The sequence below is a fragment of the Populus euphratica genome, unplaced genomic scaffold (genome assembly GCF_000495115.2).
Source record: "Populus euphratica unplaced genomic scaffold, PopEup_1.0 scaffold849.1, whole genome shotgun sequence".
NCBI classification, from domain to species: Eukaryota; Viridiplantae; Streptophyta; class Magnoliopsida; order Malpighiales; family Salicaceae; genus Populus; species Populus euphratica.
The window spans coordinates 1-13,027 of NW_011500713.1; the positions used below are offsets into that span (position 1 = coordinate 1).

The 13,027-nt window shown below is 34.3% G+C and overlaps 1 pseudogene; it reads right to left on the bottom strand.

Moving 5' to 3' along the window:
- Window positions 1-1,132: 1,132 nt before the first annotated feature.
- LOC105116099 (cleft lip and palate transmembrane protein 1 homolog) lies at window positions 1,133-9,857 on the bottom strand (annotated as a pseudogene).
- Window positions 9,858-13,027: the final 3,170 nt, after the last annotated feature.

Sequence of the window (13,027 nt, forward strand, 5' to 3'; positions counted from 1 at the left end):
CGATATGAGATATCACAAATTATATTTTTAAAAATTGAGGGATAAAAAAAACATTTAAAATAATAATAATAGATCGGATACTTTGGACTAACTCTTTAAATTTGTAACTCGGTTCATGGATTTAATGATTTCTTTATTAATTTTTTTAACTCAAATATAAAATAGAAAAATTAAAAAGAAAAAAGAAAAAAAGAGAGCCCTTGCACATGTTCATGGTAGCCTAATGTGCTCGAGTGGAAAAGGAGAAGAAACTAGTCTAGACATGTGTGCCTTGCAAATTTTATTTTTTTTAATAATTTTTTAAAAGGACAGACAACCTATCATTTGCTCTAATTATAGTCATTAAATCTATATCGGCCCAATAAGTTGACTCGGGACTCGATTGACTTAATGACTAGACTGGTTTGGATAAGGTAAAAGACTAATAAGAGTAAAAGAATGATTAAACCCAGTTGATACAGAAAACTAGATAGAAATTTTTTTTTCAAATGTATTTTTTCTCCTAACTAGAGACTTTTTTTTTCATATTTTTTAGCTGGTTATTAGTTATTTTTAAAATCCACTATATAAATATTTTGTTTTATCAATGAGGAATTTAATATCTTTTAGTATATATATTCTATATTCATAAAATAGAAGTTATGATTTTTCAAAGTGGGATAAAAAATCTTTTTAATTTAAATATTTTGACTTAAAATAATAATATAATATATTTTTAATGTGAAATAAAATTTTTTTTTGAAATAATGTTTTAAACTTTATTATTTATAATATATATAGTCTATATTCATATAGGTTATTTCTTAATTTTTAATATAAAATATTAACACTTTAAATATTTATTTTTAATTTTTTTAAATTTTTTTAAGTTAAACCAAGTCGACTCATGTAATTAAAAACATAGCTTTTTAGCCGGATCCACCACTAAGTTAAGTTATGTTTTGATAACTATACCCCAATTCTTTTTTAAAGGGACAACAAATGAATAGGAAAGAAGTTTGAAAACACCGTCTATTTTACACTTTAAATTTTTACAATAATTAGATTGTATAAAATAAAAATCTCAATGGTATAAAATAATATAAATTCAAAAAACAATTTGAATTATACAATTTAGTCTGAAACAAATTCCTGGAAAACCTAAAGCATGAAGGTTCATTTCTTCAATGTATTGTACAACGGCTGTGCTCGAAGCAGGATTGTTCATAATTAGCATCCCTTTCTCATCTACAAATTGAGAGTAATAATATGTGGAACTGGCATAACCCAGGAAAGGGATTCCATCATCACTTTGCAATCAAAACAAATCCTAAAGAGAATTTACCATTGACATATAACCACCAACTCAGGATCAACATTCTATGATAATTATAAAAAAGAAAGGAGCAAAAAGTCAGAAAGATCCTATGAACTTAGTTATGTGCTCTAGTTCCAAAGGACTTGACAAAAAATTAGCTCAGTTGGTCTTCTTCTCTTCCTCTTTTGCAGGAGTTACTTCACCAGACGATGCCTGATCATCCTCACCACCAAAACCAAATTCATTTACACGAGTTTTGTCCACTGGATAAGCCCACCTCGGATATAGGTATATCAGACATATAAGATCAGCAAGACAAAAGAAAATGATGTGAGAGAAGTGCATGACTGAATCATACTCACAAAGCACATTACATACAGGACAATTTAAGCAACGGGATTCAATGTTTTTCACATCAAACCAAATTAGATTGCCAGGAAATGGGTATTCTAACCCTTAAAACTACCACAATCAAATAATCTTGTTCAAACAAGTATTTGAATTGACTATCCATGCAGCAGGAGTTGGCTTTCAAGTTTCACTAATGCTAATGGCTTGTGCACTTCTACACTCCTCAATACTGGGAGAATTTCATTGTCTGAATCGTAGTGCAACATTGGCAACAGCAAAGGTGCAAAGCTACTTTGTGAGCAACAACGTTTTTATTGTCTTCAGGCTTCAGGTTGAAGCTCAGGACAGAAGAGATGCAGTGGGCTAAGGATATATCAGGGTAATCAACGTGAAAAGGGATGATAGTGATACATTCTAATGCCATCCAGTGTAAATGCTAATTGACATTAGTATCATGACTGTGGAAAGAGAAAAAGTGGAATGCTGATTATATCTCACAATCTCGGAAGACAGATAGCCGATGCAATGTTGGCATTTTGATGACAAATGCAAACAGATTATCAATAATGGTGTTAAGGAACTTGTATGTCATCTGCCTCCATGGGAGATGTGCCACAGACTTCAGCTTATAATTTATAAACAACTGAGGGCACATCATGATAAAACCTGCAATAATGAAGTAATTATTAATACAAAATGATGTATGAAGTTGGTATAAACACATTACCATGACAAACTGAATTTTATTTGGGTAACTAAACCTAGACGTCTACAAGAAAACATGCTGATGACAAATCTAGAGATCGTGACCTTAACAATATGAGAAATTAACTTAATGATTAGTAGTTCTTATTGCATCGCTTGCATGTAAGAACAAAAATGACAATATGTGGAAAGCTCAACAGCAATATCTATAAAAAAGTATAACAAAAATATACTAGATTCAAATCTACAACCATACCGGCTTTACAAGTCAAATAATTTTAGAATTTTTATTAGACCCGTTTGTTTGCAGGAAAGTAATTTTCTTTTTGAAAGTGAATTATTTTTTGATGTTTGGTAGTGTAATGAAAAATAAGTTGGAAAACATTTTCCAGTGTTTGGTTATATCATGAAAAATACACTGTAAAATAACTTATTAATGTTTTATTTTTCTCAAGTTTATTAAAATAACGAAGATCAAATCTTACAAATTAAAAGATTGAATGAGAACGAAACTGAAAAAAAAAAATAATTTATAAATTATCTCAAATACAATAAATAATAATCAAAATAATAAAGATCAAATTTAAAAAATAAAAAAAATTAAAAGATGAAGAAATTAAAATAATAATAGTTAACATTTCATAAATTATTTCAAATAAAATAAGTAACAATAAAAAAGACGAGGACCAAATTTGATAGATAAAAAATTTCAATAAAAAAATGATAAGGAAAAAATAAATAACAATTATAAAAATGAAGACCAAAGTTAATATAAAAATTAAATTTTAAGAGATAAAATTAAAAAATAAATATTCAAAACAAAATATATATAACAATTAAAAGTTTAAGGATCAAATTTAATATAATCAACAAATAATATGATATTTCTAAAATTTTCACAACTTTCGGAAAGTGTTTTCCATCCAAATTTTCCAGGAAAATACTTTCCTGGAAACCAAGCCAAATTTTCCTGACTGGAAAGTGTTTTTCGTTGACCAACTTTTCTGATGACAAATAAACACAGGAAAGTTTGAAAAATAGTTTCTCAAAAACTAGTTTTTGAGAAACAAACATGGCCTTAGTCAAAATACAATTTGAAAACAGAATTCTCAACTACACAAGGCTACTAATATTGTAATATTTTCAAGTCAAGATCCTAATATTACCATGCTGTATGCAGGCTGGAAAAACATTTTAAGAATTCCTGTTCTGTAACACAATTTTCAATTTGTTGAGAAGCGTTTAAGCAAAAAATTAGAGGACAGCGCACGGATGGATGAAAAAGTAGCTTACCAAACATGTACACACAGCTGGTGAGTGAAGAAAGAATCCAGGAATACCAGTTCTTGTGGCGCTCATACATTAGTGAGTAAACAGGAGCATGCAACAAGGAAGAAGAGCACATAGGACAAATACTTCATTGCAATGTCATCATATTCCTTTGTCTTATTCCCTGCATATGATTCGCGATCTCGGAACCTCAACATAGGGATTTTTCCACTTCTATCAATCTGGAGACAAAAGAGAACAGTTGTGAAATTTGCTTAATTGAAAACTCAGAAACTAAAATTACCGACATTTATACAAGCTGCAGAATGGATGTAATATCAGCAACTTTAACATGCAGAATTCAAAAATGAGAAGATGAGAAAACGAATTTTGCCCATTATGTGCTACCAGGGCATGTGAGCAGCTAAAGATAGAAGCAAGAATGTGCGCACTAATATAAATGTTGTGAAGGAAGATTGAATATACGTGTTGTAACAAATGCAAAACAAATAAGCCACTTTTTTTTTTTTTTCATTTGAAAAACTATTTACATTTGTAAAACAATAGCAACTGCATCAATCTTTGCCAGCTGCATGGAGTCACAGACACCCACACAGACAGTATAACAAATCAGCATGTATAATCGGGATCAATACCTCTATGTGCATAGCTTTCCCTATTTTCCAAAACTCAATGCAGCAACCAATCCCAGAACTTCCAAGTATCATCTATGAAGTGTCATTGTCAAGCAGATAGAGAAAGACAATGAGCTGAGATATAAAGCTCACAACAACAGACTTTGCTGACAGTCCTTCCATAGACTTATTTTTGTTCCAAAATTGGATATCTGAAGAGTTAAAAAAAATTAGCAGGAACTTCATATACATCTCATAAAAGGCATCAGCGGAAAGAGCAAATCCAGAGTTAAGGAGAACTTTATTGTTGTGGGACATAATTCATCATTCTTGAAAGCCAGGAAGTCAAACACTGAATGAAGCATTGAAACGACCATTGTGATCACCAGGAGGTAAGGATTTCCTTCCAAGAACACCCTCTGCAAAAATTATCAATTAATCAATACATGGAAAACTGAGGAAACACACGTAATTTTTCTAACTTTCACATTGGATTTAAAAAATAGCAAGCACATAAACAAACTGAAGTTAACTTGACCTAATTATATGAAGCACACATAATTCACCATATTTATTTTTAAAAAATAGCAAGCACACAAACAAACTGAAGTTAACAAACTGAAGCACACATAATTCACCATAATTTTTAAACCTAGGATCTAGCTTCATGAAGCTATAATTATATGATGTTCCACTCAATCAAATTTATTCTGACACATTCAGTCACTTATATTTATTTACCTTTTTTTTGTCAGAGTCCAGTCACATCATTAATTTGACCATCATATATCAATTAACCAGGCAACAAACTTCAATTATTTGGCAACTCGACTCTAAAAAGCAAGTTACAACAGAAGCATATGATTCTCACTATGAAACTTTAAATTAGAAAAACAAGCTCCTAGGAAAAGGATTTACTTCCCACCTAAAGAAAGGATGGTGAAGTCTATGATGCCTTGTAACATGTAATTTATGCATGGTAATCAATGGCTTAAATATCCAAGTCAACTAATTAGAAACTAACTAAACCAACTTGAACATAACAATGGAGTTATATCAAATTTCAGCAACTCCATGTTGTCTCTAATCTCAGACAATTTTGGAATGGAAATGATAAGTGAGAATATTTTTAACTAAGTGGATTTCAAATTAAAAGTAGAAATATTGTATCATATTCCAACACCCAACTTCATATTGTGATCTGAATACAATTAAGTGGTACCTTCAGTTCATCAGCCTCGCCTTCAAGCATGCTTCCATAACTACGATGAACCTGGAATGACTGATCAATCTGCAGGAATAGTTGCCATTTTGTCGTGCTTATAGGACCCACCTCCAAATTAAGTGTCAATTCCGTCACAGTATCATTAATTGCGATAAATTTATCTCGAAGCAGCCAGAACTCGTTGAAGAATAGGGTGGGGAAGTAATTCCCTGAAGTAGGCTCAACATTCAAGCCTGCATATCTGAAGTGAAGAACTCAAAGCCAAAGTGACAACATGATAGTTTTTATTTTGACACATGCCATAAATTTTGAATGCTAAAAAGCATGCCATAAATTTTTTCTGAACACAACTTTGCTACTTTTATATACTTATTGTCATCAACTGTACATTATATGCGCACAAGATATAGTGTAATTGTACAGAGAGTCATTTATGTTTGCAAGTATACATGGAGATATAATTAGTTGTATCATAATCAAACTAAACACTTGCCACTACAACAGCAAAGTAGCTTTCCATTAACATAAGAGAATTATCACTTCTTTTTTTTAATTCTCATGCTGGTAAATTTCTCTACAGCTTCCACTGAGAAACAATAAAATTTTGCAAGTACAGAATTGATAAAGGAAGGGGCTCAACTTTGCCAGCTAAGTTGTTTGAACCATTTCAAAATGACACCCAACAAAGTTCTTTCAAGATTTTCAGGGAAGGGAAACGAAACACTACATAAATAAATTTATACTTGAAGAAATACCAGCATTTAAGGATACATGGAGCAATATTTGGAGGTACAGCATTATGGGGGTATCTGCAGAGAAAAGATAAAGGGCAAAAAATTGCTTACTTACCCACAAAGCAGTGCATAATCATGATTAGAAATAGAAATGAGAGTCGGTATAAGCTATATGGGCATTGATAAAATTTAAATATATGAAAAAAAGAAGCAAAAGAAAATCCCCATCTGCATTTTGCCAAGCCTCTTTCGTGTTTTTCCAATCTTATTTAGTTTCCAAACAAAGTATTTGAATACTTATAAAGCTATGAAATAAATAATTAGATGATCCATAAGTTCCTATTTTCAACTATTTTTTTTTTCTGGTAGAAACAAAATCTTACATAACCTTGAAAATGAGAAGAAACATACTTTATGAAATCATCAACCAGATTAATGGTAACATTAGGTTTCCAGTATGAAATCCATTCTACAGGGCCATCATCGTTAGAATCGGCTTGACTATCATCAACCACCTGAAGCAATCAACGTAAATCTGTGTTAGGACGACGTAAATGTATGACATTACAAAGAAAAATAAAGTCATAAAAGAAAAAAAAGGCAAATGGCAGAAAACAACAAAATTAAGAATGCTAAGAGAACAAAATTCTGAGAACTATTCAGGATAGAGATGGGCACGGAGAACAATGGTGCCCCTAAATCTCGGACAAGACTTGGTTTCTTAGAGGATTCAGCAGGCATTATTATTAAAGCAATTATCATAAACATATCAACCATAAACACATATAAGAAATACTGAATTTTCTTTTTGATAAAGGTCATATGTGGAAAATTGTAAAATGATCAACAGCCAAGAAGAGACCTGAGATGCTGCTTCAACCTCCTTGGAGTCTTTGGAATTCCCCAACAGGCTCTTCCTTTTATCTGATTTTGACTTGGGCAAGTATGTAACAACAGCTGCGATCATTGAAAAGGAAGAACTACTTTAACATTGAATTTGTATCAATCAATATGGTATCAAATGAAGAAAGAAAAGATGAACATGGTGTGCATGGAAAGAATCATACGATGTGTTCTTCCAAAGGCAGCAAGAGGCTGGTACTCAGGATCACTGGGATCTGGTGGATATCCAGAATGTGCAAAGAAAATGTGGGCATAAAGAGTGCCATTGTGCTTCAATGCCTGAGAGAGAAAACACCTTCATATTTATGGGTGGTTTATGAACATGAAGGTGGTTTATGCAGGGAAAACAAATATAAGCATCATGATTCGTCTTCAGAATATAATCCTATAAGTTGTGCTTGAAAATATGATAAATGAAGTTAGATTCAGTGCTTGCAACACAAAGTGCCTCAGATGGATGGTATTTCAAAGAAAGAGACCTTGTACTCTCTGGTCCCCAAACAGCATAAGGTATACTCGTTTCATGCCAAATAAGCGCGCCTTCATTAGAGAAGTCATTAAACCTTTCATGCTTGGAGAGATAGAACCACATATCCTAAAAGCACATGAAATTCAATTAGAATAGGACCGCTACATAACAAAATAAATCACAAGCAAAAGGAGCATGTCAACGTCATGAACATATATATGACAGGGAAAAGGTAGTTGAATAGAGTTACTATATACAAAATTCTTCCACATGTAAATTTCTATTACATTTTATTTTTTTCTTAATCTTGTGAAACTTATATTCTAAATCCTTTGCTGCAAACATCCATGTCTTTTCTGATGTCTGTAGGAAGATTAAAGTCGGCCTACTTGGTATGAATTTGCAAAAATTACAACGTTTAGATGACTGTATTACATACTTCAAATGTGCATAGGTTCATGCGTTCCAGCAACATAGCATATGGAATTAAACACTGCTTTCCTTTTATTATATTTGTAAGCAGTATTATGCTTAAAGCATTTGGAAGGTAACTCTGCAAGCAAACACTCCTACCTCCCACTTCACAGGTTATAGCAGTTAGAATAGATTGCAAACTTTTACAAGAATACAAGGAAAACAAGCATAAGGTTCCCATGTTGAAAATTCAGACCCCACTAAAAACAGTTCAAAGGAATACCAAATGTGGTTAACTGAACCGGGCTAAAAAATCAGTCTTTCGTTATATCAAAAGACAACATGATAAAAACTAGAACATAGAAACATTCAAGACCTTTTTTTCATACAACACTGGAATGAAAGGACTGCCTCAAGGCGCGACAACTCAACTGAAAGAGTGATGGCCTGTACTGTGTCAGGACCAGTCATAAGGCTCAAAATCTACTGTGCTTTCTGACTCCCAAGACCATGAAGTAGACTTTCAATCCAGCTACCTCTTTAAACCTTCTCATCATAACCTAATCTTGTCTTATTCCAGATTCAATTCCTTGAAAATTGAAAGAAGGTCAGCAGGTGAGGTGATTCAGGAAGCGTTCTCACCACTTGATGGGTTCTAGCTGATACAACCCTCTCTCTCCTAAAAGATCATCAATAGGAGTAAGTAGGTTCCTCCCTGCTATGCCACTATACAGGCATAGCCACTCAAGTTCAATTGAACAATGAGTGGCTGCTCCTGCTTGCCATACAAAGTTTACCTCCTAACCTTTTAAATGGGGTCACTCAAGGACTTCTCTCCATCTCTTTTTTTCATTCAACCGGCTGGGGACAAACACTCTCTCTTTAATTCTCACCTAGTTCTACATAAGCCCTATGCCCCTGATTCAGCAGTATCTATTCATCATATCAATTCATCTTGTACGACAAGATGGAAGTTTGCAAATAAAAACGTGAAAATTCAAGCATACGGAAATATGCACTGGCATTAGTCACAGCCACGCAAACGCACTACGAGGCAACCGCTCACAAATCCTTCTAAATCCTATTTCATAGCGTACAAGGGCAGTGATATCCAGGTAAAGGAAAATTCCGCATTACAACAGGTCGAAAAATACTGGGTAAAGAAGCATAAAATTCCAAAATTGTGAACCTGCTCACAAATTTTACAACAGAACAATCTTTTCATGACATAGATGCTCAAAAACCAAAATTAGCATGTTGAAGACAGCTCCCTTACGTGGAGATCTCCGATTTTTGTTTAATCTCAGCAATTTTAACACCAACAATAAAATGCACCAATCCAGGAAGAAAGATCAAAACTTTTTCAAAATGAAGACAAAAATCAGAGGAAAAAAGAGAGCCCAGATCAGAAAACAAAACACTAGAACATGAAAAATACATACCAAAGACTCTCCTTTTTCGAAGAGATTGGAGATTAGGATGGAAGGTTCAGTGGGGACCTTTTTGGGAGAGATGATTTTAGAGATGAAATACCAAAAAACAGCCATCCTTATTATCCCTGTTATTGCTTGCCCCATCCCTCCTTGTTGTTGTTGCTGTCCTTGTCTCTGTTGCCCTACTTCACCACCACCAGTTCCTCCTCCTCCTCCTGGTCCTGTCGGTGGCGGCATCTTTTCCTTCCTCTCTTACAGCGGTGGATGCAGATTGGCTTCTCTCTTAAAGTTAGAGGGAGTGAAAAGCGAGAGATGTTGATGGATTCGAAGGTGGGAAAATAAAGGAAGAATCTTTTATTTTTATATGAAGTATCACATAGGAATACGAGGAGTAGTGTCGTGCACTATTGCATGACAGTATGCTACATCACAACACAAACTGCTATTCATTATAAGAGTGTAAAGATGAAACTCTCCGAGATGAAAGTAAATGAACGCAGAAGGAGCCATGTTCCAAGGGAAACAGGCAGAGGTAATACTTACAAAAGCAATCATTACCATCGAAGTTCTTAAATCTTTTTTTTGTCGAAAAAATGCCACAGTATTCACCTATGCCACCAAGTATGGAGAGATCAATCCTAAACGAGGGATATACAAAATCAGATTTGGGATGGCAGTGAGACGTTTTACGACATTTTGGGCAAGCTCTCAATGTCATCCCAGAGGCTGGGGAACCGTTATGCCAATTCCTGAACAGGATAAGCATAATGGATTATCCACATGCGGGCAGGACTGCGAACTTTCTTTCAGCAGCCGTGGGCTTTGAAAGTACACCATCCATACATATCGGGCAAGCTCTCAATTAATGTCATCCCAGACGTTGGGGAACCATTACGCCAATTCCTGATACAGGATATGCACATTGGATGATCCACATTCAGGCAGGACTGCAATCCTTCTTTCAGGTGCTGTGGGCTTTGAAAGCACACCATCCATGCATACGCTGCCCTCAATTTCTTCACTACGATTTAATTCCACAAGAAACTTTTGTTTCGTTTCTTCTCACATGATGTCAAATGCTCCCCTCTTTCAGCTTCCCTGAAGGAATGATCAAAACAATGTGATGCTGGAGTTTTTTGAGAAAAAAGTTTCTCCTTTATTTTTTTCAGTTTAGGATTTTTATTTTCTATTTTTTTCTAGTTTTTTTTTATAAAAATTTGTAAGTGGAGAAATGGATTTGCTTGGTCTTTAATGTAAAAAACCCGTAGGTTTTTGAGGTTTTGACATTTTATAACCCATGAGCTCGCCTTATACAAACCCAGTTACCATTCGCTTTGCATCCCGACTGCGTCCCAGTGGGACATAAATCACCATGAAGACTCCAATGGGGCAATTGCCAGCACCATGAAATGAACAGAGCGAACAGTCTTCTTGTTTTCCATACTACTCAACCTCCGTCAAGAAATGTACTTGCAAGGTTTCCTATAAAAATCCAACAGAAATCCACAAAAGAATCAAAGGGAGTTGAAGGATCACCATACGCACTATGAATTTCGTTTCACGTCAATTCAACTGATGAAAACATCAAAAGTGAACCACAGCCAGCAGCAAAAGAAATAGTAGAAAAGTCCAAACACTTATATTTTTTCACATTGATTCCTTTATTTTTTGGATAAATCGATCATCTTGTTAAAAATAATATAAATAATATCTTGAAATTTCATTTAATAGTTTAAGCTATTGGGTTGAAATGGTTTTTTAATATAATATCGACCGAGTGATCATGGATTCGAATTCCATCATCTCTATTTATTTGATAAATTTTGTAAGATATAAATTTAAAACAATAAAAATATTAAGATATAAATTATCATATTGCACAATTTTACTTTTTTTCAAACTTGTAAAATCTATTTAAGTTTACTAATTTTACCAACTTTTATTAAATTTGACCAATTTTATTATTAGTTTTTAATTCTATTTTATATGTTAGATACATATGATTTTACAAGTATTTTATATTAAAAAAATTTCCATGGCTCTGCTAAATGATTTGACCCATAATGAAATGAATTGATTTTGTGAAGTTGTCAGGAAAATAATAATGTATATGATTGAACCCATGGAAAAGTGAAAATGCATTTTTAAAATTTATGGTCAAGTCTTTTGTTTATCTTTGTCCGTGTTCAGCATCAATGATTGGACCCACGGCATGTGAACCGTGGGAAGTAATAAAGGTCATGCCTTCTATGATTGAACCTTGGTTTATGGTCAAGTCTTCGTTCAGCATCTTGTGTTTATCTTTGGCATTAGAAAAGGCTGAAGCATCAGTATGAAGGCCAAAAGCTGACAGCGTCTTGAGTCCAATCCGAAAGTGAACACTGAGAAGTAATAATGCATCTTTAAGATTTATCGGAAAGGGAACATTGAGAAGTAATAATGCAGCGTCTTTTGTTTCCATTATGTCGATCTTTTGCTTCCATTATGTCGATCTTTTGCATTGTCAAGCAGAGAAAAATTAATAAAGCCTTCTGCGCTTGTAATAAGAGCTCAACCATTTTGTATTCAGAATATATTATTTATGATATTCTCACATGAAAAGCCTTGGCTGTGAAATATTTTAAGACAGAACAATATACAGTTAGAATAAAATTGTGTACATTATAATATTTGAACGGCATATTTTCGTGATTATTATACCATCGTTAAGCCTATGGCTAATTGAAAAGGGACACAAGGAACACGGTTTTTAAGGTGGAAAGGAGATCATTTTATTTAGCAATGCTGCTACTACTGTCCCACGGTCCTGATGTTGAGATACGGTATGAAAGCTCACAGATTATAAATCCAAATTTCTTTGTAAGTTCCTGCTACTCCTGCTGTCCCACAGTCCTCACTGGATTGTTTTTATTGTTATGCAACTCAACGATCAAACATGTGTTATCTGTGTGGACATAAATGGCCGGTGGCAGCCATGATTGACATGGTTATAGTCAAATGGTGGGTGTCTAATTTGCCCACCATTTTTGAACAATTATCTCCCTCCTCAGCTATAAATAGAGGGTGCATTGATAGCTGAGATAGACCACGAAATAAAGAGAAACACAGAGAGAGAGCTAAGGGTGAGAGTTGAGAAGTTTTCTCCTCCTTCTTGTTTTGTTGTTTGTATTACTTTTGAGCTTGATTAATACAAATCAGTAGCTCCGTGGAGTAGGCAAGTTGCCGAACCACGTAAATTTGATATGTGTTTGAATGTTTGGATCTCCTAACAACTGGTATCAGAGCCAGGTTCTTGAAAGTTCTTGAAAAAGAGGGTGTTTGATCCAAACTCAAAAATCAAAGTTCTCAAAACGTGTTTTTGAACATACCACCATGAAGAGGACGACGAGAGGAATCCATTGGTGAAAACCCGGTGAAAATCCAACATCCTGCATGCCCGCACGCGCCACCACCAGTACTGTCCACGCGCACAGACGCGCCGTACGCGCTTCACGCGTCTTCCTCGCCGTTTCCTGCAAATTGACACTGCCACGTCAGCAGCCACGTCATCCGTCCAGCACAGTCAGCAGCCGCGCGCCCCTCCCACGTCCGT